This window comes from Protopterus annectens, chromosome 2.part0 (assembly GCF_019279795.1).
Source record: "Protopterus annectens isolate FY-2018-M chromosome 2.part0, PAN1.0, whole genome shotgun sequence".
Classification (NCBI taxonomy): Eukaryota; Metazoa; Chordata; order Ceratodontiformes; family Protopteridae; genus Protopterus; species Protopterus annectens.
The window spans coordinates 289107669-289132771 of record NC_056728.1 but is presented as its reverse complement, the minus strand read 5'-3'; positions in this window follow the sequence as shown (position 1 = coordinate 289132771).

Genomic DNA, 25103 nt, shown 5'->3' with positions numbered 1-25103 from the left:
GGTGTGTGTGCATTTCTGATGGGAGTCATCATCCACGGCTCCAGTGCATAGCCAGCATCCCCCACAAGATGGCCATGTCGGATGTCCCCCCTGACAAATACCTGATACAGCTGTGAGGCATGCCAGATATGGGAGTCATGGTAGCTTCCAGGACTGCCAGCACACACATCCATGATAATGCCCTGGGCATTGCACACGACCTGGCAGTTGATGGAGTGGAATCCCTTGCGGTTTATGTAGTGCCTACCATGCTCACCGGGTGGTGACTTGATTTGTATGTGCATGCAGTCTATCGCACCCAGTACCTCCGGGTAGTGTGCCACACGGTGGAAGTGGCGCATATTGCTGGCCAACTCCTCCTGAGTTTGGGGGAAGTATATCTGCTCATTGGCATGTGGTAACATGGCATCCAGGAACTGGTGTAGTACCCTGGATGCTGATGCCTGTGAGATACCCATTATATCTCCAGTTGGCCTTTGAAAGGTACCTGTGGCCAGTATTCGCAGGCTTACACATACCTTCGTGTCCACTGGGATGGGTTACCCTCTGTTGTTTCTGGTTCTCAGGCGTGGCCGGCACAGCTCCACTATTTGCTGTAACATGTCCCTGTCCACCCTGTAACGCTGTACTATCTCCAGGTCATGTAGCCCCTGGTAGGTTACCCTTGGTCTGAACACTCTCCTTCTCCTCCGAGGCCTGCGGTGGTTGTCGGCATCATCCTCCACAACACCGTCAGTCTCTAACACATGCTGATGAATCACAGCTATGGCAGCTCCCAACATGTACATTTTAAAAGTTCACCGTGTGTTTACACCTATGGTGCAGTGTTTGGGAATACACAGGTGTGTGTTGGGTGCTTTCACACTTTATACTATTGTGCTGTGAACACCGATGATGTCATAGGGTGTGTATGTACGATTGTAGCTACAGGGTATCTTATGTGTTTTACTGCCGGAACTACTATTGTGGTGCCTTTGGTGTTGAATTACATTTGCCTGCCGTGGATTACCTCTTGACCTTCCCTTTACATTTCTGCACGTTGCACCTACCATTTTCTGGCGTGCATCCTGCAGCCTACTTTCATTTGTACTTTCCTGGACCTGGCGTATCTTGCGTTATGTGTGCTACTGCCGGTCTGCTGTCGGTTTGCTTTGCTCTGCTGTGTCAGGTCTCCTATCTTTGCAATCCAATACCTCCCCTCCTTTCTTTGCATTCCAATGCCTCCCCTATCCTGTTTTGCAGGTTTCTGCAAGCAGACTTGTCAGCTGCCGTCGATTGGCCATCGTGGGTTGATTGGTGTTGATTGCTCATTAGTACTCCAATTACCCTACTTCCGCATTTCCTTCTTTTCTTCCCATGACCTTCCTGTTTGTGCTATTGTTTGCGGCCCGTGCATCCGATTACTGGGTTTCGGGCATGTTTTCATCCCGTACACATGCGCTTTTGGGCACCATGTGTGCTCTCAGCTTAACGATTCTATACCTTCCTCCCCACCCCTGTCCTGCAGCTTTGCTTAGCAATGGACAGGCCAGATTTGCATTGCTCCAATGTGCTTACTGCTATGGTGGCACACCCCTCTGCTGATGTCATGTATCTCCTCTGAGCCACTCCTTGGTGTTATACCACTGCGCCGTATGGTACAACCTTCATCCGGCGGGACATTTGCGATTCAGTATTATCTGCCTCATTTGCATGGCATTGACTACTAATTCATAGTTACCGCGCCGAACACTATCGCAGGCCCTTAGCAACCCTTGCAGCTTGGTTGTGGTGTTCCATGCCTACCATTGTGTATTATGCTGTAAACCTGATTTCTATTACGTTGCGATTTTATGACATTTTTATATTATTTCTTTATGTTACAGCTTCCGCACACATGCCCTGCGGTTGTGCTGTGCGTTACTGTGGACATGACATTAAATGTTGTTATTTACATGTTGTGCATCTTTTCTTATGCCATTGGCTGTGTATTTCACCATTGGCATATGTTAACGTTGTGATACCTGGGTCTGGCCCTCTTCCATAGCTCCGATGTTCTGTTTGGGAAAATGTAAACCGTGTTTTTTGGTTTACATTTCCATGGGCTTACGCTATGCCTGCACCACTTCATGAATCGCTATATGCCTTCATTTGCATGGTGCGACACTGCACATGGGGTGATAGCATACCTAAGCCGGGGGCTGCGCAGTTCTGGCGTACGCCAGTAGTGCACATGGAATTGGATCGTACCTGAATCGCTCGACGGCCATATTTGGCATTATACCGCCTACGCTATGCCTGCGCCTGGCGCAAGCTTCATGAATCCCGGGGAATATCTTTTTACAAGTTCTTAGACTAATTTGTCATTGTACTTTATTATTTTCTTACAGCTTGCAATTAAACCAGGTATATTTAATTTTTAGCATGTCTGTATACTTGCTAAAAAAATAAATACTTTCTCAGTTTTCTCTCCTTTTTCTGTTATTACACTGGAAATATGTATAATGCAAATATTTTTATACAAAAGGATACATATAAAGCATTTAATTTTGTCATAGTTGGTGAAAATTTTAGTAATAGCTTTATGTATTTACACGATTACTTTACTACTTACCTGCACATTAAAACCTTCTTGACCTTTCATACATCATTATTTCTCCTTTGTTCTTTCTTTGCTACTTTCTTCTTTCTGTATCCTAAATATACCCACACCGTTATAGAAAACAGTAGGACACCACAGCTTTCCCCGCATCACTGTGGCAAAATTGCTCTGTTGTGCCATTTAGAGATTCAGAGTTATATATTCCCACAGGGGCAATATCTCAATCCCTGGGTATTTGAGCGGCTATAAATCATTCAAATGAATTCATTGGAAAGTGAGAGGATGCCTGAGGAATGGAGAAAAAGTGTTTTGGTACCAATTTCTAAGAATAAGGGTGATGTGCAGAGCTGTAGTAACTACAGAGGGATTAAATTGATCAGTCACAGCATGAAGTTATGGGAAAGAGTAGTGGAAGCTAGGTTAAGAAGGGAGGTGATGATTAGTAATCAGCAGTATGGTTTCATGCCAGGAAAGAGCACTACAGATACGATGTTTGCTCTGAGAGTATTGGAGAAGTACAGAGAAGGTCAGAAGGAGTTGCACTGTGTCTTTGTGGACTTAGAGAAAGCATATGACAGGGTGCCTAGAGAGGAGTTGTGGTACTGTATGAGGAGGTCGGGAGTGTCAGAGAAGTATGTAAGAGTGGTGCAGGATATGTACAAGGGTAGTGTGATAGTGGAGAGGTCTGCTGTGGGAGTGATGGATGCATTTAAGGTGAAGGTGGGATTACATCAAGAATCAGCTCTGAACCCTTTCTTATTTGCAATGGTGATGGACAGGTTGACAGACGAGATCAGACAGGAGTCCCCATGGACTATGATGTTTGCAGATGACATTGTGATCTGTAGTGAGAGTAGAGAACAGGTGGAGGAAACCCTGGAGAGGTGGAGATATGCCCTAGAGAGAAGAGGAATGAAGGTCAGCAGGACTAAGACAGAATATATGTGTGTGAATGAGAGGGAGGATAGAGGAATGGTGAGGATGCAAGGAGTAGAGGTGGCAAAGGTGGGTGAGTTTAAATACTTGGGATCAACATTTCAGAGTAATGATGAGTGTTGAAGAGAGGCGAAGAAGAGAGTACAGGCAGGATGGAGTGGGTGGAGAAGAATGTCAGAAGTGATTTGTGACAGACGAGTACCAGTAAGAGTGAAAGGGAAGGTCTACAAGAGGGTAGTGAGACCAGCTATGTTATATGGGTTGGAGACAGTGGCATTGACAAAAAGGCAGGAGTCAGAGCTGGACTTGGTAGAGTTAAAGATGTTAAGATTTGCACTGGGTGTGATGAGGGTGGACAGGATTAGGAATAAGTATATTAGAGGGTCAGCCCAAATTGGAAGGTTTGGAGACAAAGTCAGAGAGGCAAGATTACATTGGTTTGGACATGTGCTGAGGAGGGATGCAGAGTATATTGGGAAAAAGATGTTACGGATAAAGCTGCCAGGTAACAGGAAAAGAGGAAGGTCTAAGATAAGGTTTATGGATGTGGTGAGAGAGGACATGCAGGTGGTTGGTGTGACAGAGCAAGATGCAGAAGACAGGAAGAAATGGAAACAGATGATCCACTGTGGCGACCCCTAACGAGAGCAGTCGAAAGAAGAAGAAGAAATCATTCGAATGAGTAGCTGAAATTAATGTGTAGTGAAGTACTATGAATGTCTATGATCCCCTATAATGCAAGTCTTCTGTAAGGGCATTGTGCTGGGTAGCATATTTACATAGATCCCACACATGGACAAGCACATATACAACCATTGGTATTAATCTCACTGCCTAGAAATGCACAGAGCTACTTATAGGCAACAGGGGGGAGGGATCTATGAATGGGAGAGTCTTGGAAATATGCAAGACAGTACAAGTCAAATGTGAATTACAGTCATTGTTTTTGATGGGGTTTTAATGGATGAAGACTTTAAAAAAATTGACCTTATGTTTTGTTTGTGGGCCCTTTGTTTTGTTTGTTTGATTTTCAGTTGTTATTGGTTTCATCTCCCCATCTGCATGTTCATAGCTCTGTGTTATACTTATTAAAAATGATCCAAGATTTTCAACGAAGAAATGATTTTTTAGCATTTTAGATATCTTGTTGCTTTAGAGTTGCTACTGTTTCCTCACAATAACCACAGATACATTTCTGTCACTTCAAAAGCACAGAAAGATTTTATAGGACTTAATTAGTTTCTTCAGAAGAAAATTTGTGTGCCACTAATATTAACATATATTTAAACTTTTTTTCAGACTTAGAAAAAACTGTGGAACATTTCATTACATGCTGTGCAGTATCCATCTTTCCTATTTAACAAGCAGCTCTGATTCTTAATTATAAATATAATCAATATTCTGTATGTTCTAAAAACTGTGGATTTATGCAATACACTGTCACAAGGTGCATGGTTCAAATCAAAATATTAAGTGATGATAGCAGTTTATGAAGAAGCATTTAAAGTTTGACTATGCATATGATGCAAGTATGCAGATAAATTGATGTGTTCTGACAACATAGAATGACTTTGTGTCTAAGAGGCTGCTTTTTAATACATCATGATAAATACATCAATTTCTAAGATTACCATTATTGAAAGGTTACTTTTCAGAAATTACTTCCTTACCTTCTGTAAATCCCTTGGTCCACCTCTCATGTTACTATGTTTTAAACGAGAGTTACAGGAGTTTTATGACATTCATTGGTGGGAAACTAATGAATGTGTAAAGGAGTTGAGAAAAGTCACAGATTTTATAATTGTTTTTGTTTTAAGTTTGTTTTTATTCTCAAATTTTGGTGTTTGTGGGTGGTGACCATAAAATGATGGTTCACCTCATGCAAATATAAAAGAGGTAAGTAATCTAAGACACTTTGCTCCATTTTACTGTTAAAGGATAGCTAGACATTTTCTTTCAGCAGTCATGTTTAAATTCTGAAGGGTTATAGAAAGGTATCATTGTGATGATGTGAGGTATTGCCAGCTATGCCAGGTGAAATAGGGCAGTGGATGTGTAACATATGCCAGCAGAGCTAGCTGGAGCTTTGTAAAGAATTATGTCATTTATATATCAAACTGATTTGTACAGATGCTTGCATTGAAAATGTATTTGTAAAGCTGTTTGTGTTAAAACTGTACCAACAGTGGGTCCTGCTGGACAGAAAATAAATACACCTGTATGTTGGACTGTATTGTAACTGTTGAAATGAATATAGTGTATAATGGAAGAGAAAAAGTTAATCTCAGTCCATATAACTTTGAAAATAGTCTGAAATTAAATTACCTGGTTTAGGCCATAACAATTGTATGTTGCCGTTCTGATAGCAGCCAGAGACAAGATGTCTGTGAAAGACAAGACTAGGAATCCTAGTGTATTGTCCTTAGAGGTGAACTGATTTCTACCCTGGAAGGGTGGAAGTTTTAAAATGGTTTTATAGCTTCCAGATACTGTAACACATCTCAGCAAAGCTCTGTGTGTATAACACATATGTGCTAAATTCTGGTTCAGTTTCTAGTAACTGGGGCTGTGTAGGAACCAGAGTCAGATGACCAGATGTATGTGATGTAACTTTGTAATCCAGCATTGAAAGGATGTTTTAATACTAGATGAGACAGAAGTCTCAGTACAGTTTGTTTTTGAAACCTGACCAAGAAGGAAAAACACTCTCCCACTTCATCTTACCTTGCTTTAGTAAGTAACCAGGAAATAATTCTTCAGATCAGTCAGGAAAATATAGTGAGATTAGTTAAGTACTGTTTTCCTACATCTGTGTGAATATATCCATCTGTGTTATTTGTAATATTTCCTGTAATTGAAACTCTGGTGTTTATTGTAAATAGATATTTAGTATTTTCATGTTCTTTGATTATTATTAGAAATATTTAAGCTTTTTATTGTGGCTGGTCTTTTAGAGAATAGTTTAACCTTTGAGTACTTATATTTATTTCATGACACTGTGGCCGCTCCTGAAAGCCTTGCTGCTTTGGTCAAACACTGCCATTTGTATTAGCATTAATTTAACTCAGTATAATTGGGTACTCTCATAAGAGCCTTAAGAGTAGCTGGCTGGTAGCAGAATAACTACCCAATAGTCTGGGTAAAGGTAGCATAACTAGTAAATCTGTGCCAGCCTTTTCCAGGTGTGTATATGTGTGTGTGTGTGTGTGTGTGTGTGTGTGTGTGTGTGTGTGTGTGTGTGTGTGTGCGTGTGTGTGCGTGTGTGTGCGTGTATGTGTGTGTTTGTGAAAATCAAATCTCAAAGAGTGTGTGTGACAGCTAATTGGAGCAGAGACACAGAGCACTGGTTTCACAGAAAGGGTGATGGAGAACTTGACTTGAACTTGACTTGAAACACTCGGCTGAGGACTCAACTATACACCTTTGCCAGTGGGGAGTCTTACTGGGGGCCTGGAGAGAGAGAGGGAAACCCAGTCTCCAGGCTGAGTGTGTTCCCTGTGTGCTCTTAAGGGAAATTGTGCTTGGTGCAGAGAGCTGCATCTGGAGATACCGTGTGTATCTATTTTTTCTTCCAAGTGAATGTCCCTCTCCAGTGTCAATGGTGAGAATTAAGGCTCCTTGTTTACTGGCCCAGAGCAGGGGCATCACAATCATGATGAGACATAGCTTATGACTGGCTGATTAATGCTATTCATGATATAATTATAGTTAAGGGTTTTGTATGCTGAATGGCGCATTAGAATCTTAATACATATTACAATATACAAGTGAGTGGGAATCATCTTGACTCATGATTTATAGAATATAAAGAAATAATGATGACATAAGAGACCAGATGGCTTAATGGTTAAGGTCTTTGCCTCCCATGCACAAGGTACAAGGTTCGATCCTGACCTCAGACCAATGCCTATTTGGAGTTTGCATGTTCTCCCTGTGTCTCCGTGGGGATTCTCCTATGTCCAAAAAAATATGCTGAGTGTTTCCATCTCAAACTCACCAATGAATGGAGCTGTGGGCAGCAGCACAGACTGTACATAGTGCCCTATAAGGGGAAGAGTTGTACAGACCAACCACGCTGGGCATCTATTGTGGTGCACAGTATCCTCAAGATAGGGGAACACTGATCACAGACTGCACACCATGGCAGGGCTAGCCACTCGACGGTGTAAAATATGGCTCTAGGTGAGTCAGTCATGCTGACTAATGTCGCCAAAACTGGGCATGGCTAGTTACCAGTGATAAGTAGATTGAGGACCCAGCATACTCTGACCCACCCCAGGGATCTTGCTAATGGTGGGAGGGGTATATGTGCTCCTATTGGCCAGTGTGTGCCCGCCATAAAGCCCAAGAGCCCAGTGTCAGTAAGCTACTGGCCGGCCAGTGTCTAGTTTGCCCAGCCTGGATAGCTCTGTTGAGTGAAAGCTGGACATAAAACTCACAAAGGAGTAAATCATAGCTTTTACTGGTGCATCCGGTACCTTGGCTTATGCCAGCTGGACATAAAACTAACCAAAAATGGAAAAATATGAGCCATGTGGTGTATAAATTATTCCTTGAAGATGTAAGCTGAGGTATCGGATGCACCAGTAAAAGTTACGATTTACTCATTTGTCTTCCTTTGTGTTTTTTGGGGCTTTTGAATGAATTTGTGTTTTTGCATAAAACCAACCAACCTGCCAAACGTGAACCAAGAGATGAGATGGAAAGGCAGTGCAGCAAAGCCACTGGCTTGTAAACTACTCAGGTTGGGGACAGGCTCAAAATGGTGTAGGAATTGAGCCTGTCCCCAACCTGAGTAGTTTACAAGCCACTGGCTTGTAAACTACTCAGGTTGGGGACAGGCTCAAAATGGTGTAGGAATTGTGATGAGAGAGAAGCTTCAGAAGGCAGTGAGGGATATCATCAGAATTAATGACAGACTCATGGCAATCAGACTCCAGTGTAATGATAGGACAGTATTCATAATCTCAACCTTTGCCCCACAGCAGGGCTGTGATAGTGAGGAAAATAGTGCATTCAGACAGCATTTGCAGGACCTACTAGATAAAGCAGGACAACATGAATTGGTGTTAATAATGGATGACTTGAATGCACATATCGGGACAGACAGAACAAGATATGAGGACTGCCTGGGTCTACATGGGTGGGGCAACAGGAATAAAGAAGGAGCAGCCATTCTAGACTTCTGCCTGGCAAATGGCTTGATAGTAGCCAACACATGGTTCAGAAAGATAGACAGTCACAAGATCACATACAAGAGTGGTCAGCATGCAACTCAGGTAGACTTCTTACTAGTAAGAAAAAGGCACTGGGAAAGAATCCATGATTGCAAAGTCATTCCCAGTGAAACAGTCGGCCCACCATTAGTTGCCACAATCAGCTGCAAGTCAGAGAAGGCTCTAAGGTCAACAGAGACCAGGCTGAAGACCTGTAAGTTGACTGGAAAGAAAGTACAGCAGTTCAAGTTATTACTCAGGGCTCTAGCACCCCAAGAAGAGGAAGAAATAGGTGGAGCTGAAGAAGAGTGGCAGCGCCTAAAAACAGCATATGTTAGGACTACAGAAAAGATATGTGGCCGAGTCAGGTATGGAAATAAGGTGCATAAGGAAAGCTGGTGGTGGAATGCATAAGTCCAGGAAGTCATCAAAAGAAAGAAGGAGTGCAGGAAGAAGTGAGAGACAGAAAAGACTGACCAGGCTAGGAAGAACTACTGGTTGGCTAACAAAGAAGCTAAGAAAGAAGTTGCAATAGCAAAGAATAGGGCATCAGAGGCACTCTACCAACTTCTGGAAAGTGACTCAGAAAGGGGCTCAAAGAAACTATATCAGGTTGCAAGGCAAAGACAGAAATATAAAGAAGATAGTCAGAGTCCCTTCATAAGGGATGCTAGCAACAACCTACTCACCAGTCCACAGGTCATCAAAGGCAGATGGAAGGAGTATTTCAAGCAGCTTCTAAATGAAGAAAACCCCACAGAAGCTGTACTACCTCAGAAACAGCCTATGATGAAAGAAGAAGCGGCACCCAGGACAGAAGAAGTAAGAACAGAACTAAGGAAGATGAAGTCAGGGAAAGCAGCAGGCTCAGATGAGGTGACAGCAGATATGATAAAGACACTGGATAAGATAGGGAAGAAATGGCTCTTGAGAGTACTAATAGCAGTATGGAGAGAAAGGCGTATCTCAAATGACTGGAGAATAAACATACTAGTGCCAGTGTACAAGAACAAAGGGGGCATTCACAACTGTGGGCAGTACAGAGGCGTCAAACTCCTATCACATTGCATGAAAGTTCTGGAGAGGGTGATTGATAAATGGATGCATAGAGTAGTAGAATGTAAGATGGGAGATGAGCAGTTCAGATTCAGATCAGGATGCAGCACAATTGAGCCAATGTTTGCACAGAGACAGATACTTGAGAAGAAGCTAAAGATGAGGAGAGAGTCTAACTGGGCATTCCTAGACTTGAAGAAAGCATATGACAAGGTCCCAAGAAAACTGATCTGGGCAGTACTGCGGTGGTTTGAAGTCCCAGATGCATTGGTAGAATTAGGGCAGGCTATGTACAAGGACCCAGCGACTCAAGTACGAACAGTGTTCGGCCTCACAGAGGGGTTCCCAGTGGGAGTGGGTGTACACCAGGGTTCAGCTCTGAGCCCACTGCTGTTCATACTGGTGATGGACTACATTAGGAAACAGGTTGGAGGGGACAGATCAACAAAGCTGCTGTATGCAGATGATGTGGCAATACAGGCAGACTCTGAGATAGAACTTCAGAAAGGATAGGAGAATGGAATACAAATCTGAAGGCACATGGGATGAAACTAAGCACAGATAAGATGATGGTAATGGCAGCAAATTGGGGAAATCTGAAGAAGCTAAGAATAGAGATAGAAGGGAACATAGTGGAACAGGTAAACAGCTTCAAATATCTGGGAGGTTTGGTTGAGGAGAAGGGTAGTCTGAATGAAGAGGTGAAAGCTAGAATCAGAGGGCTGCAGCCAACTGGCATAGAGTATCAGGTGTAGTCTATGACAGAAGAATGCCAAAGAAGCTGAAAAGTAAGGTGTACTAGACAGTGGTGTGACCAGTACTGCTGTATGGTACAGAAACCTGGGCAGTAAAGGTAGAACAGCTGAAGAAGCTAGAGGTGAAGGAAATGAAGTGCCTGAGAAAGGTGGTAGGATACACACTGTGGGACAGACAAAGAAATGAGAACATAAGAGGAGAAGCCAAAGTAGCTCCAATTGCAGAAAAGATCAAAGAGAACAGATTACGGTAGTTTGGGCATATGTGTTGAAAAGCAGAAGATAATCTGATGAGAAAGATTTGGGACAGACAGGAAGAAGGTAAGAGGAAGCAAGGATGTCCAACAAAAAGGTGGATGGATTGTGTGAAAGAAGATCTGCGACAGTCAGGCATGAGTGTTGAAGAAGGCAGGAGTGTGGCACTGAATCGAGAGAGTTGCCAACAGTTAACATGATACCCTGACCCCGTGTAGAAAAAAATGGGAAAAATGGGGTTGATGATAAGATAATCCAGTATCAAATGTTAAAGTAGAAGTGAGAAAAGTAAACAATGAAATAGAAGTACAAAGGACAATGACAGCATTGCTTCTTAATATAGTGTTTTATAATGAATACAGTGTCTCTCACTTGGTTTAACTTCTCCAAGACTTTGGGTTTCTAATACCATGGCAGAAATTCTTATGTCAAAGTATGATTAAAGTTTGTGAAATTAGTATGGTTTCAGTCTTTGATGTTAGCCAAAATTGCTCTTCGCAGCACCGACATTGTGCTTGGAACTGACTCCTTGTACAAGTCATATAAAGTTACATGTATTGGTAGCATATCTAAATATGATTGTAAATTCTTTTTTTTATGAGACCCATTGTTCCTGCTACTACTGGAAATGTATGGGTATCTTTCTTCCACCTTGCCCTCATTTTTCAATCTTTTTTTTCAGCTACTTCAATATTATAATGTTTACATAATCCCCAGTGCAACAGTCTTGTCATATTATTATGACTTTCAGTATATAGGCCCTCTGCCATCTGTGTTTCACACCCAGCAGCAAGATGTGTGACTGTTTCTAGTTCTGTTTTACAGAACCTGCATTTGTCTGTTTCTCCCACATGTTTAATGAACTTTGTAAACCAACATGTATGTAGCCCACGATCTTGAGCTGCCAATATTAACCTTTCTTCTTTTGGTTTAAATTCACCTCTCTTTAACTATTCCTGATCAATATGAGGTTGCTCCAGGAGTTTTTTCACAGTGTTCTGTGTACTGAGATGCAGGGCATAACAACCTATCAGAATATGAAAGCAGAAAAGAGATCAATGAGAAGGAAGGACACCCAGACAGATCCATTAGTCTTGAAAGTAACTGCTCTGATATAAACACATTTTAGATTTATTTATACCTGGTACCAAAGCTGGCAACATCATATGAACTACAGAAGATTACAATCCTTGGTAAATTGCAGTTGCTGAGGACGGCTTTCTTATAGGTTCATAGGCTCATAGACTGGTACTAGGTAACTGCCCTTGTGGAGCATTTTAAGTCTAGCCAATTAGCCCATGTGAGAATCAAACCCTGCACCTTAACCATTATGCCAACTTACCACGTTACAACACTAAAAACATAAAAAGTACTGATTTGTGAACTTTAAATGGAAAGAGGTCAGGTTCATGAATAACAGCCCTCTAAACTACAAAAGTTCAAGGTATTTTTTATAACAGATCATTACTATAAAATCACACTTGAAGTTAAGTCTAATTTGTTGAGAGTTTTCCCCAAACACCTTTTTAAGGGGAAAGTGATTGAACAATTTTAAAGTATTATTTATTTACTGGGAAAGTCTGACTTGGAACAAGCCAATTTTCAGCAGCGGCCCAGGAAGAAACACTTCAGCTGCATGTCTTTATACCATGGGAGGAAACTGGAGCACCCGGAGAAAACCCACACGAACCCAGGAAGAACATGCAGACTCTGCACAGAAGGCACTCCAGCCAAGAATTAAACGGGGAAACCTCTTACTGTGAGGCAATAATGCTACCACTGCACCACTGTGCCATCTTTATGCACAACATATTCTGACTGACTGGCATTCCCAGGGTTGGTGTTCAATCAAACATATTACTTCCAATATAACTATACCATTCCCGAAGAATACTAATGGGATGATGTCAGTGCATTTGTCATGATGAATGGAAGAGAAGCCTCCAGGGATGATGATTAGCAGAGTACAGCAGCCTTCAAGATTGTAAACCATGTTTTATATACCATATTTCCATATATTAGAGGGAATGATTACCTTCCACATCTCTCTGTGGATTTTCTGGAGATTGTTACTTAGCTGAGATGTTTGGAAAGAAACTCAGGGCTGCAAATGACTTCCTCCAGCTGCTTGAAGAGTTGGTTTCAGGCATGCACAATTTTCTTTGCAGCTGCCTGCAGATGTGGCATTACTTCTGATCTTCTCTCTAATGTGATTCAAACTGGATAGGCAGCAATGTTATAAGGGTTTTGGGAAGAGTTCCAGAGGGCAACCAAAGGAACTGGCTGTTGTCTCTTTAACAGCACTGAACAAAAGGGAGCTCTTTCTAAGGAATAAAGTTGTGATCTCTTCTCCCCGCCTTCCATATTCTATGCAGCCAGCAACCAAACTGGAGTTGGTTGATAGAAATTTTGTTTTAGTGTTGGAACAGCATAGTTCCTATAGTACAGTCAAATGAAATTTTCTAGTTCACTCATTGGGAAGCATTAATTTAATAAAGAAAAATGCTTCAACTTGAGGCTGTCGTACAACTTGAACACATCTATATATATATATATATATATATATATATATATATATATATATATATATATAGTTACAGAGACATGGCTTCAGAGCAATTAAGTCACCTCTTTACAGTGCAATCAAAATACTTCCTCTGCTCTCTGTCTTGGGCATAGTGCCTATCGCATCTTCTGACCTACTGACAATTGTGGGGGAGTATCAGTATTTGTTAAGAATATCATCACCTTTGTCAGATTCCTTAGGTTACCACCAATAAACTCCTACATGTCAAAATTACCATAAACAAGACTAATTATCCCTTCATAGCTAGTTATAAAACACCCCTTTATGTCTCCATCTAAGCATAACAGTTACCTTAACACTGTAGCTGAAATTTCCATTAACCCAAGACCTTTCTACTAGGGAATATTAACTATTCACTGATAAACTGGCTGACCTACACTGCCAATGGTCAGCATGCCCAGCACTTATTTCATATTATAAATGTTATTGCTCTTTTACGTTAACCATCTTAATAGGAGTCCCAATATCCTTGAGCTAGTCCTTGCAAATATGGCCACTTCCTGCACATCTCCTTGTATATCATCCTGCCTTCTTAAATCAGACCATAAATGAGATACCCTTTCCTTTAAAACTGGTGGCACTTCACTTCTGTTTGGGGACTTCTCAAAGCAAACCTTTTCCAGTTGCTTGACGACCTAAAGAAATTCCACTGTAATCTTCCTCTGATGGATTCCATTGCTAAAGCTCCTACCTATGCATCTAATTCCTACTTCTGCTTAAATAGTTGTGTTCATAAGACAGTCCCTGTATGTACCAAATATAATGAAAAAATTAAAAACAAACCCCTATGGCAAAATACCCATATAAATAAATTATATAAGAAGAGGGAGAAATTTCTGAATGTTTATAAGAGGTGTCATTCCACCTATCTTAAGAGCACACGTAAGCAAACTAATACAGAGCTTAAAAGAACCATTAAGAAGCTTAAAGCTGAGTATGAACTTAAAGTAGCTACTAAAACAAAACCAGTTGCAAAGTAAGGAAGTTAAGAATTAACACCCAACAACGTTTAGAAGTAATCTACAGTACTATTGCACACTCTGACCGCCAAAAAATAACTAATATCCTAGATGACAGATGTAGTGCAAATGTTACTCCACCTGCATTTACAGCTACTCCATGGATTCCACAGTCCCAGCTACTCACTTTAATTACTATGGAGCAAGTTCTCTTAATACTCTCAAAATCTCAGAATTTTTCATCCATAGGCCCTGATGATATACAAGGTTGTCTGATTATCAGTGCCAAATATGTCCCATCTAACCCCCTACTTAACCTCTTTAATCTAAGCCTGTCCATTGGTTACATTCCCTAAGCCTATAAAGTAGACATTGTAATGCTGTTACACAATGGTAGCCCAACCAAAAAACATGCTAGCTATAGACCTGTAAGTCTCATTGTCCACATATGTAACGCTATGGAGTGTATTATCTTAGACCTCATTAATCTGGATATTGAAAATCTCTTAACTCTGGACCCTCATTGATTTGTCTTTGTCAAGGGAAGGTCTTGCCTCTTTTACCTCATTTTTTTGCAAGTAACCAATGCAGTGAATTGTAGTTATACAGTATATACAGCATATCTGGACCTGGCTAAGGCCTTTGGTACTATTCCACATGAAGGCATTACTGATAGCTTATAAATCTGAATATAAATTCTTATGTTTTGTAGTGGTTCACTTACTGGTTATCTGACAGAATCCATGTGGTTAGAATCACAGATGCCACTTCTGAAATCAAGAAAATTACTAGTGGTATACTACAGGGTTCAAGGCAGAGCCCTCTCCTATTTGCCATGTAATTTTCAGGCCTTCTTTCCAACATTTCTGCACTCTGGTGATTTAAGTTTGCAGACGACTCTAAATTAGGTGTTGTTATTCGGTCTTCCACTGACTCACAAGTGATCCAACACATGTTAAACCATACTAACAACTGGTGCAAGGACAATGGTATCAAATTAAATCTGAAAAAATGTATCATAGTTCATTTTGATAAACAAAACATTTTCAAATACCGTGTAGGTGACCCACCCCTCCAATCAGACACTGCTGTAAGGGATCTAGGCATTTTTGTTGCTAATTCCTTCTCATCTGACAATCATGTCACTACAGTTATCCATAAAGTCTTCTGTCTGGTTCATTTAGTCTCCAAAGGCATCTCCACTAGATCCAAAGAAGTGACTAAGCTTGCAATGGTCTGCAAACTGTTTGCTTAGTATTTACTTATGAACCTATGAACCTAATAGCTTTGCTGAAGTTTCTGCCACATCAACTATGGGATTAGACTGTACATTGATTGGATCAAATGTCACTACTAGCAATTATCTAATACATCAGCACCAGTTATTTGGCATAGTTGTTTTATTTCTGTAGTCAGACAATATATATAAAGTACTGCAGCCTCCATATTGAGCAGATTTTCCATCAGACGAAGTATATAACTTAATCCCGGCAGTTGTGTCTCAGCAAAATTTAGCTTTGGATATCTCTGATTTAAAAAATACAACCATAGATTGTACAAAACAATTTCAAATTATAAATCACTAATTTACAAGTTTTTTTCATGATTTTACTGATCGGAACCATGAGGTCAAAATAAGTGAGGCCACCTCCACCAAGAGGCCAGTAACTAGCAGAGTCCCCCTGGGCTCTGTACTGGGCCTACAACTTTTTGGCATCTATTTTTCTGATGGAAGCAAATGCTAAAAGTTTATGGCTGATTAAGTTTGCAGATGATTCAAGCTGGGGGTTATCACCAACTCCCATGCAGACACTAGTATTCTTTAAGAAGGTCTATCTCTGACTAGCAAATGGTACCAAATATCTATACACCTCAGTAATATTAATTGTAGACATCTTAGCCATTCCAAAACCATGGTCTTAAACTCAGTGCTAAGAAATGCATAATCATACCCTTTGGGAAGTCAACCATTCCAGCTAATTAAAATGTTAATAATACATGCCTAAGAGTCGATCCAGTGGTCAGGGATCTGGGTATGCAAGTAGATAGTAGCCTTACCTTTGATCACCACATGGCCACAGTGGTGAGGAAATCCCTTTATGTTGCACAACATATAAGTGATGGCATGGCATCTAGATCCAAAGAGGTCATTATCACACTGCACTCCACCCTTATCAGATGAATCATGGAGTACAATGCTCCCTTTGGTATGTCCCTGACCAGGCATATGCAGCAACTAGGAGTGCTTTTTTAAACATAAGTGTGAACATGCCTCTTCCCATTTTATTTTTGTAGGTATTAATGTGGTGGTTAGGGATTGTTTGTCAGTTTTGCCTAAGCATAAGATTCTTAATAGGAAAGAAAATTATGGATAGTTAATTTAGGTGCTATGTTCAGTCCTGGTTTAAATGAATATTGATAGATAGAAATTTTTGTGGGGGGGGGGGGGTTTGGTCAAAACTTTTTTGGTTAGATTAAAGACTGGTCTAATTCTGCTATTTTATGTTATTTCTGTTTATATATATGAACCATTAATGTGGTAATTTATTAGTGAATTTTGTCTCTTTACATTGTGACTCTATAAAGCATGTTGCTGGAGCAACCCAGTTTGCACTGATGATGCCAGTTGGTGAAACGGTTTGTAAGGTTTTGTTCTAGCCATACTGCCATAATTATTGAAACTTTTTCCATTTGGAATATATTAAATTTTTATGTTTTATGGTCTATTTGAGATATCTTTTCATGAATTTATTGTGGAACACTCTTGGACATTTTGGGCCGGATTCACAGCCATCATGTCCGAAGAGCGATCCAGAAACAGCCTGTAGGGGTATGTAAGAGAGCTCCTAAAATGGCTATTACACGGACAGGGCTAATATATGCAAATTACCTCAATTGCAGGTGAAAGGCATGAAAATGAGATAGATTTGCGATTCAGGAAACCTGAACCTGTCCGAGTAAGAGCAGTGTTAATTGTAGAAATGTACTCAGTTGACAACTGAGTACCATTCTGCAAATAGCAAAATGGAGCCATGACAGCTCCAAATAAAGGTTGCATCCAGTGCAGGAAGCATGCCAATGGCCAAATATATGGCCATGTGAAATGTTTCCTGATGCAATATGAAAATAAAAATATTTTATTTTTTTTTCGCCGATTTCTGATGTTTAAGCGTAGCACAGCGCCGAGCAAACGGGCTGCACTCTAAAACCCATAATACTAAAAATTAAAACCCACAAATGTGGATTTTATTGAAATTGTTAATGTACAATGCAAGGGAATGTCAGGCTGAAGACAACATGGCCACCGAGTAGAGGTTGCCAAGGGGGGAAGCTCAGTCTAAGACATGTAACCAAGCATTAGAAGGCAATCCTATGTAAATGAGCATTAGGATAGTGCATCGCAAGTTTACATAGCAAATGAGCACAGTCAGTGGAGTGTAGAAGTAGGACATGGGGAGTAACAGAGTAGAAGACAGGTGACATCATGAGGGCGGTATGTATGAAAGAAGTGAAGCTCATTGGAGCAGAGTGGCATGTGTCAGCTGTCATTTACACATCATGGAAAGAGGTGAGTCAACAGGGAGGCTAGGGAAAGGCAAGAAATAGAAGGTGTATGCCGTGGATAACGCCAAAGTTTCTTGTTGAGTGGGTATGCGTGCGTGTGCGTGAGTGTAAACCCGAGTAAAACAGAGTGCACGAGTGTAAGCGTGAGTGCACGCGTTTAAGCCGGAGTAAGCATGTATAAGGCTGTTTAAAGAGTTGTAAACATGTTTGCGCTGGTGTGCGCATGTTTTAACCCAAATAAGCAAGTTTTAGTCCTTGTAAGCATGTGTGCACGCATGTTAGCTGCTGTGCACGTATTTGCGCTTGTGTGCATGGCACCCCCCCCAAGGAAACAGAAAGGAAAAAGGAAACACAACAAATAGTAGGAAGCTACCAGGGAGTACCAGCAGAGCTAGCATGTGAAAACAATCAGAATCAGGCAATTACACAGGCAGTACACTAGCCCAGCCCAGCCTAACACTTAAAACTCTGCAAACAACAGTCCATTATGTTTCTCACAACAGACACTGCAGTAAGCTAATAGAAGTGAAAACTGAAAAAGCTTTACTGAGACAAAGAAATGTTAGGGGCTGCCATTGCTGTTATAAGGTGACATATGCAACATGCTGAGGGTGGTGACAATGGAAATGCTGCTGGACAACCCACAGTGAGGAGACGGAGAAGAGTGTACAGGCCCAGGGTAACCTACCAGGGGCTACATGAGTTGGAGATAGTGGAGCGCTATAGAGTGGACAGAGACCTCCTGCAGCAAATTGTTGAGCTGTGCAGGCCACACCTCACACACAGAACCAACAGAGGGGAACCCATCCCAGTGGAAACCAAGGTATGTGTTGGCCTAAGAATATTAGCAACAGGTACCTTCCAGAGACCAACTGGTGATATGATGGGGATATCACAGGCATCAGCATCCAGGGTACTACACCAGTTCCTGGATGCCATGTCAGCACATGTCAGTGATCATGTATATTTCCCCAATTCCCATGAGGTATTGGCCAGCAATATGCGTCTCTTCCAGCAAATAGCGGAATACCCTGAGGTAGTGGGTGCAATAGACTGCATGCACATACACATCAAAGCACCAGCCGGCAAGCGGGGTAGGGTCTACTTCAACTGCAAGGGCTTCCCCTCCATCAACTTCATGTGTGATGCCCAGGGCATAATACTGAATGTGTGTGCAGGCTGGCCTGGAAGCTACCATGATTCCCATATCTGGCATCTGACGCAGCTGTACCAGACATTTGCCAATGGGGACACCCCACATGGTCACCTAGTGTGGGATGCTGGCTATGCACTGGAGCTGTGGCTGATGACACCCATCAGAAATGCACTCACACCTGAACAGGAACGCCATAATGAGGCACACGCACAAACACGTAATGTAATAGAGCATGTGTTTGGACTGCTCAAGTCATAGTTCCGGTGCCTGGACACATCTGGTGGAGCCTTGCAGTACTCACCAACTACATGTACCCAAATTGTCATGGTATGTGCTATGCTACATAATATGATCCTGCGAAAACAGCTGCAGCAGGACCAGCATAGGCCTGGGCCAAACAGCCCCCCACCATTGCCAAGGCCATCACAGGCAGAGCGTGACTCAGAGGAGGAACAACCTGAGCCTGCCCCAGTAGGCAGAAGGAGGTGTGCCCAGTATGCTTTGGCCTTGGCAAAGAGGCAACGCATAGCACATACACTGGCTCAGTAGGAACTCTGGAAATGATACCTCTCTCCGACTCGCACATATAGTAAAAGGGATGCCTAAGTTGACACTACCTGCTTTCAAACATGTACAGGGACACTAGTATGTGCATCTGACATAAGCAGCCCTGCAGCACCATCTAAGGCATGATTGCCATGTGTTAAGCAATATAAAGCAGTGCTAAACAGCATTTACCACCATGTAGTATATGCAAACAAAATCGCACACACCAACTAGCAAAACTCTGGTCAATGTTCAGTAATATTGGGCAATGCCCAGCAATGTTGGTGAATATTGAGCAATGTCGGACAAGCCTGGTCTAAGTAGGGCATAGTTGAACAAAAGCCAACATGCTCATATTTGCTTAACTGGCCCTTAAGCAGTCTGGTCTGCTCAGTATGAAAATATAAAGCAGTGATGGGCCTCGAACCCATGATACTGTGCATTATAGCCAAAGTACTGAACCACTAAACCATGACAGTATTGCGGTGGACAGCTTGTATGAAGGAATGTTGATAAGTCTATGCAAAGTATTTTGTGGAAACCTTGCAGGCACAGCATAATCCTTGTCGAGTTATGACACAAAGCTGAGTCCTGCAGTGAGAACAGAATCTGACTTCCAACACACACAGTATAAATGTTAATATCAGTCATGTTCGCACACATCAACAAATGTAGTGGACCTCAGATAGCAACATACTGAAAGGTCACACTGGGCATGCTCACACACGAATAAATGAGACAAATGGCAGGCAACAAAACACGGAATGGCAGAACTGGGCATGCTCACACACTTAGGCCATGTCTGAGTACAGCAGTGGGCCATGCATATCTGGCAGTTGCATGTGTTAACCCAGGAACCTGTCACTATACAGCAATCCACCCTGTGCACACAGTTATATGACAACAGACATATCTATAATATAGTGGAACCCTGTCATAATCAAATATGTTCTGCAAATACCAAAGTTGTTCATAGAAACTGGTAAAGCAAAGATGATAAAGACCTGCAAACAGTATCAGCAATAAACATTGTGCATCTTGAACATTAGCATAGGTTCAGAGGTCGATACTAGGCTATCTGCCCTAGGACATGTACAAGCCTAGCCAGAGTGTGTTAGGCATTCACAACCCTGTCAGATTACTACACTGCGTGTGTGAACAGTAGGTCACACAAGATAGCCCATGTACATTTAGGCTAGTGTGCCTCTGTCTAGCAGGGACAGAAGATATCCCAGGGGTACACATACGATCACCCATACAGTCATCAAGATGTCTCCAGTAGGTGGTCAGTGGGTGTATCTGCCTATGTGAAACTGGGATTACATTCTGGAGTGAGTGGAGCCTCTAGGATAAGAATCTGTCCCTCCACAATGTCCTATTAACATCTGTGCTGAGGTATACATCCCTGGAGTGTGTAGCTCCAAGGGAGTCAGATATCCTGAGGTGGAGCATGTCCAGTAAGTCTGGGTTGGGTATATCTGTAAACAACAGGCACACCTCATATCTGAGTAGGTGGTAAGCGACTGAGTAGAGCTTGAGTTACTGCATCTGAACTGTGCAGGGCATCTGTGTGAGTCCCTAGATCTGCTTGGTGAGGAACTTCCGTGACCAGTACAGTTGCTGCAGGTGTCGGGTAAGGTACACCCCAAATGTGACATTGTAACCAAGCATGGATGTGATGAGTATAGGAGCACAATGACCTCACTCGATCTAGATGTGAAACCATATGGGATAAGGTGGCCCACATAGAAGGTGTGTCCAACCACTTTGGCAATGTGAATGTCAAAGGCAACAGTACGAACAAGTCATGTCCCAAAACCCCTAACAACTCCTACCGTATGTAATGAAGTACTACATATGTGGTAATGTGTGGGCTTGTTGTTATTCCCAAAGGGGATGACTATGCAACTAATGGCATTTAGCTGTAGGCCATGGCTCAGGCACCAGTCATCCATCTCTGTGAGACCCTGTTTGAGTATGCATGTGGCAGCTGGAGAGTTGATCATGGCACCCAGTTTGCAGTCAAGTGCAAACATGTTCAGCCATATTCCCCCTGTGGTAGCCTGCACGTCAGACAAATATATACTGAACAAGAGAGGTCCCAGGACCGAGCAGTGTCGGATGCCATGTGTAACTGATGTATAGTCAGACATGGCACCTGCAATTCTGACCATGTGGGTGCTATCCCTGATCCAGGTATCAATCCATCATGTGAGATATGTGTCCATATCGACGCTGATGAGCCTATGCATAATGGCCCAGTGGGTTATTGTGTTGAAGGGTTTTGCAAGGTTCAGGTAGGCTGTGTGGACAGCCGTCCCTATGTCGATGGACCTGTTAGCTGTTTAAAGAATACAAAAAGGTTCAAGAGGCAAGATCTGCCCACAACAATGCTGAAATGTGTAGGACACAGTGTCCGTAGGTTCCCGATGTCTATGTGTATGAGTCCCATGACAATACCCTCCATAGCTTTGCAGAACAGGCAACTCAGACTTATAGAGCAATATTGTCTGTGCTCCATTGTGGCACCAACTCTGTGAAGTGGGACCACTGTCGCTGTACGCCATTCCTTGGGTACATATCCTGTGGTAACAGGATATTTTCTCTTGCTGCAATTTGCATTTATTTGTTTAAAATAACTTTATGAATGCCTGACATTTGTCTTCTAGTATACCTTGATGCCTTCACTACTGCTTAAAATCTATCTTCTTTCCACTGTATTTTACAGCTTGGGCCCCTGCCCACCCTGCCCTAACCTGCTGAAAATACCCTCCTGAACTCTCTGGCCAAGAACCAGCTCCAACGAACTATTAATCCGAAACTATAAGGCCTTACTCTTCCCTGAGTTCTCCTACTACAATGATTCAAGAAAGTATGTGTACTGTTGTAACTCTGTGCTGCTAATTAGTTGATTCTACTAGGTCACAGTACGCTTCCCTGCCAGACTAGCCAGCAGCCACTACCCCCTCTTATTTACTGCTTGCAGTCTTAGTTCTCCCCATAATTTCAACCCCCTTCAATGCTGCTTCAGTTTTCCCTGTACTTCTTACCGCCTTCCTGAACCTCGTTAGCTCCCTTCCTGATTCTCCCCTTGGGGTCTCTACTGCTCGAGACTGACTGACCACTAGGTGGCGCTCCACTACCTGCTTACTGCTCCCACTATTTTTCCCTCTCCTTCCTTATCTCCCCTACTACAGCACTCTAACATCCTTTCCTCTGCTCTCTCCCTCTCTACTGTCCAGGACTCCCAGCCATTCTTCCCTTTATGCTCAGCCCTCCTCTATTCCCTTTTCTAAAGTCTTTTCCTTCTCCCTCTGTCTTTCTCCTTTGCATCTACCCTCTAACTCCTCTTCTCTGCACATCTCACTACCCATCCTCCTCTCTCCTTCACTTACCTTACCTATTTTCACATCTCTGCTAAACTTGCTAAACTTACCTTCTGACTACTCACTCTTTACTGATTGTCTTCCTCACTTTCTCCTCCTCTGGCTCTTCCTGCTCTGTTCACCCTTCGGGCTCACTCCGCTCCTCTACCCTGCCCCCAAATTCCACCCGCCCCCAGCACCTCCACATTTATACCTCACCAACTCCTCCCTCCATTTGTTTCAATCAATCACAGTCTTTCCCTACTCCCTCAATTCCTACATCAATTAACCAATCTTAACCCCCCTCATATTTCCCCTCCCACTCATACTCCTCCCTCTTCTCACTACACTTAACCCTACCCTCTCCTCTCCTAACTTTATATCTCCATTCCACTCCTTCACCATCTCTCCACAACCACTCTCTTCTACCTTTCTTATTTCTCCCTTCCATACTCCACCCATTCAAAAATGCCCTCCCAAATTCTCTTTTCCCTCAGACTCCCCTTCTCTCTTCTTATCTTTCTTATTCCTCTCCATCATGCTACTTCATACTGCTTATAAACTCACCCACACCTGCCTACTACTCATACTATCACTTTCACTCACGCACAACCTCTTCTACTCACTCACTTCCACTCCATTTCCCCCTCCCTTATCCCAATAAACTTACTACACCTCTTCCATCCCAAAATACTCTCCTCCTCTACAAAAAGCTTCTCTCTTATATTTCCACTAACCCCAAACATCTTCCTACTCTCCAAACTTAAAAGACATAAAGTTATCTTATGTAATTTCCTAGCCTTATCTGGAGACTTTCACCCTAACCCTGACCCCTGCCTCAGTACAAACAACTCCTTCCTTCCTTCCCCCTCCTCCCTCACTTTAAATAAGCCTCTCCCTCCTCCTCCTTCTTCTCCTACTTCCTCTCTTAGCACCCTTAAGGTCTTCACTATCAATGCCCAGAGCCTTAACAACAAAATTCACCATGTGCATGCTTGGATTAATCACAACCAACCTGACATCTTAGCCATCTCCGAAACCTGGCTAAAACCCCATGTCTCTGATTCTGAAATCTTACCTCCTGGTTTCAACATCCTCATGAGTGACCGATTAAACAAAAAAGGTAGAGGCTCTGCCCTAATCTACTCTAACATTCTCTCCATAATCCCCCTGCAAATCCCAACCCCTCTATTCAAAAATACTGAAATAACTGCATGTCTGCTCCAACTCAATAAACATAAAAATATCTTCTTCATTTCCTTATATATCTCCCCAGGTGATAATATCTCTACCCTGGAGAATATTCTCCACTGGGCCTCATCTGAAATAAAATATGAAACATTTATTCTAGGCGACATCAACATTGATTGGACCAAAATCAGCACACCTTCCCCCTCCCTAGCTATCAACCTTTTCAACTTCTCCCAAGTAATCCATTCTACATCCAGACCTAATAAAAACCACCCCCCAGGAGCCATCATAGATTGGATTTTAGTCTCCCATCCAAACAAAATCTCTCTATCGGGAACTATCCCTGACTCCTTTAGTGACCATCTCCCTGCCTTCATTCATTGCTCAGCTAACCCCTCACAATTCCAACATCATTACATTCAAACTCATAACCTCAGCAACTTCAACCCCACAATTTTCTCCAACATTTTCAAACAAATCAACTGGCAAATCTTTACATTCTCTTCTCCAACATTTTCAAACAAATCAACTAGCAAATCTTTACATTCTGTCTCTCCCTCGAGAACACTGTAGAACATTTTAACTCCATCTTCCTAAATACTCTTAACTCCCTAGCCCCCCTAAGAAACAAATTAATCAAAGCCAATTCTGCTCCTTGGATGACCAAAGAGACTAAACATACCATGCATCTCAGAGACAAATCCTGGAAGCTTTATCAGAAAAGTAAACTGTCTTCTGCCTTGCTCCAATATACCCAACTCCGCAACCAAGTAAAAAAGCTAATCACCTGGGACAAAAAAAACTACTACAATAAACTTCAGTCCAATAATTATAACAACCCAAAACAATTCTGGAAATCTGTTAACTCTCTTCTCCATCCTGGGTCAAGAAATAACCCCTGCTCTGACCTTAGTTTAACTGACAAGGAACTGAGCT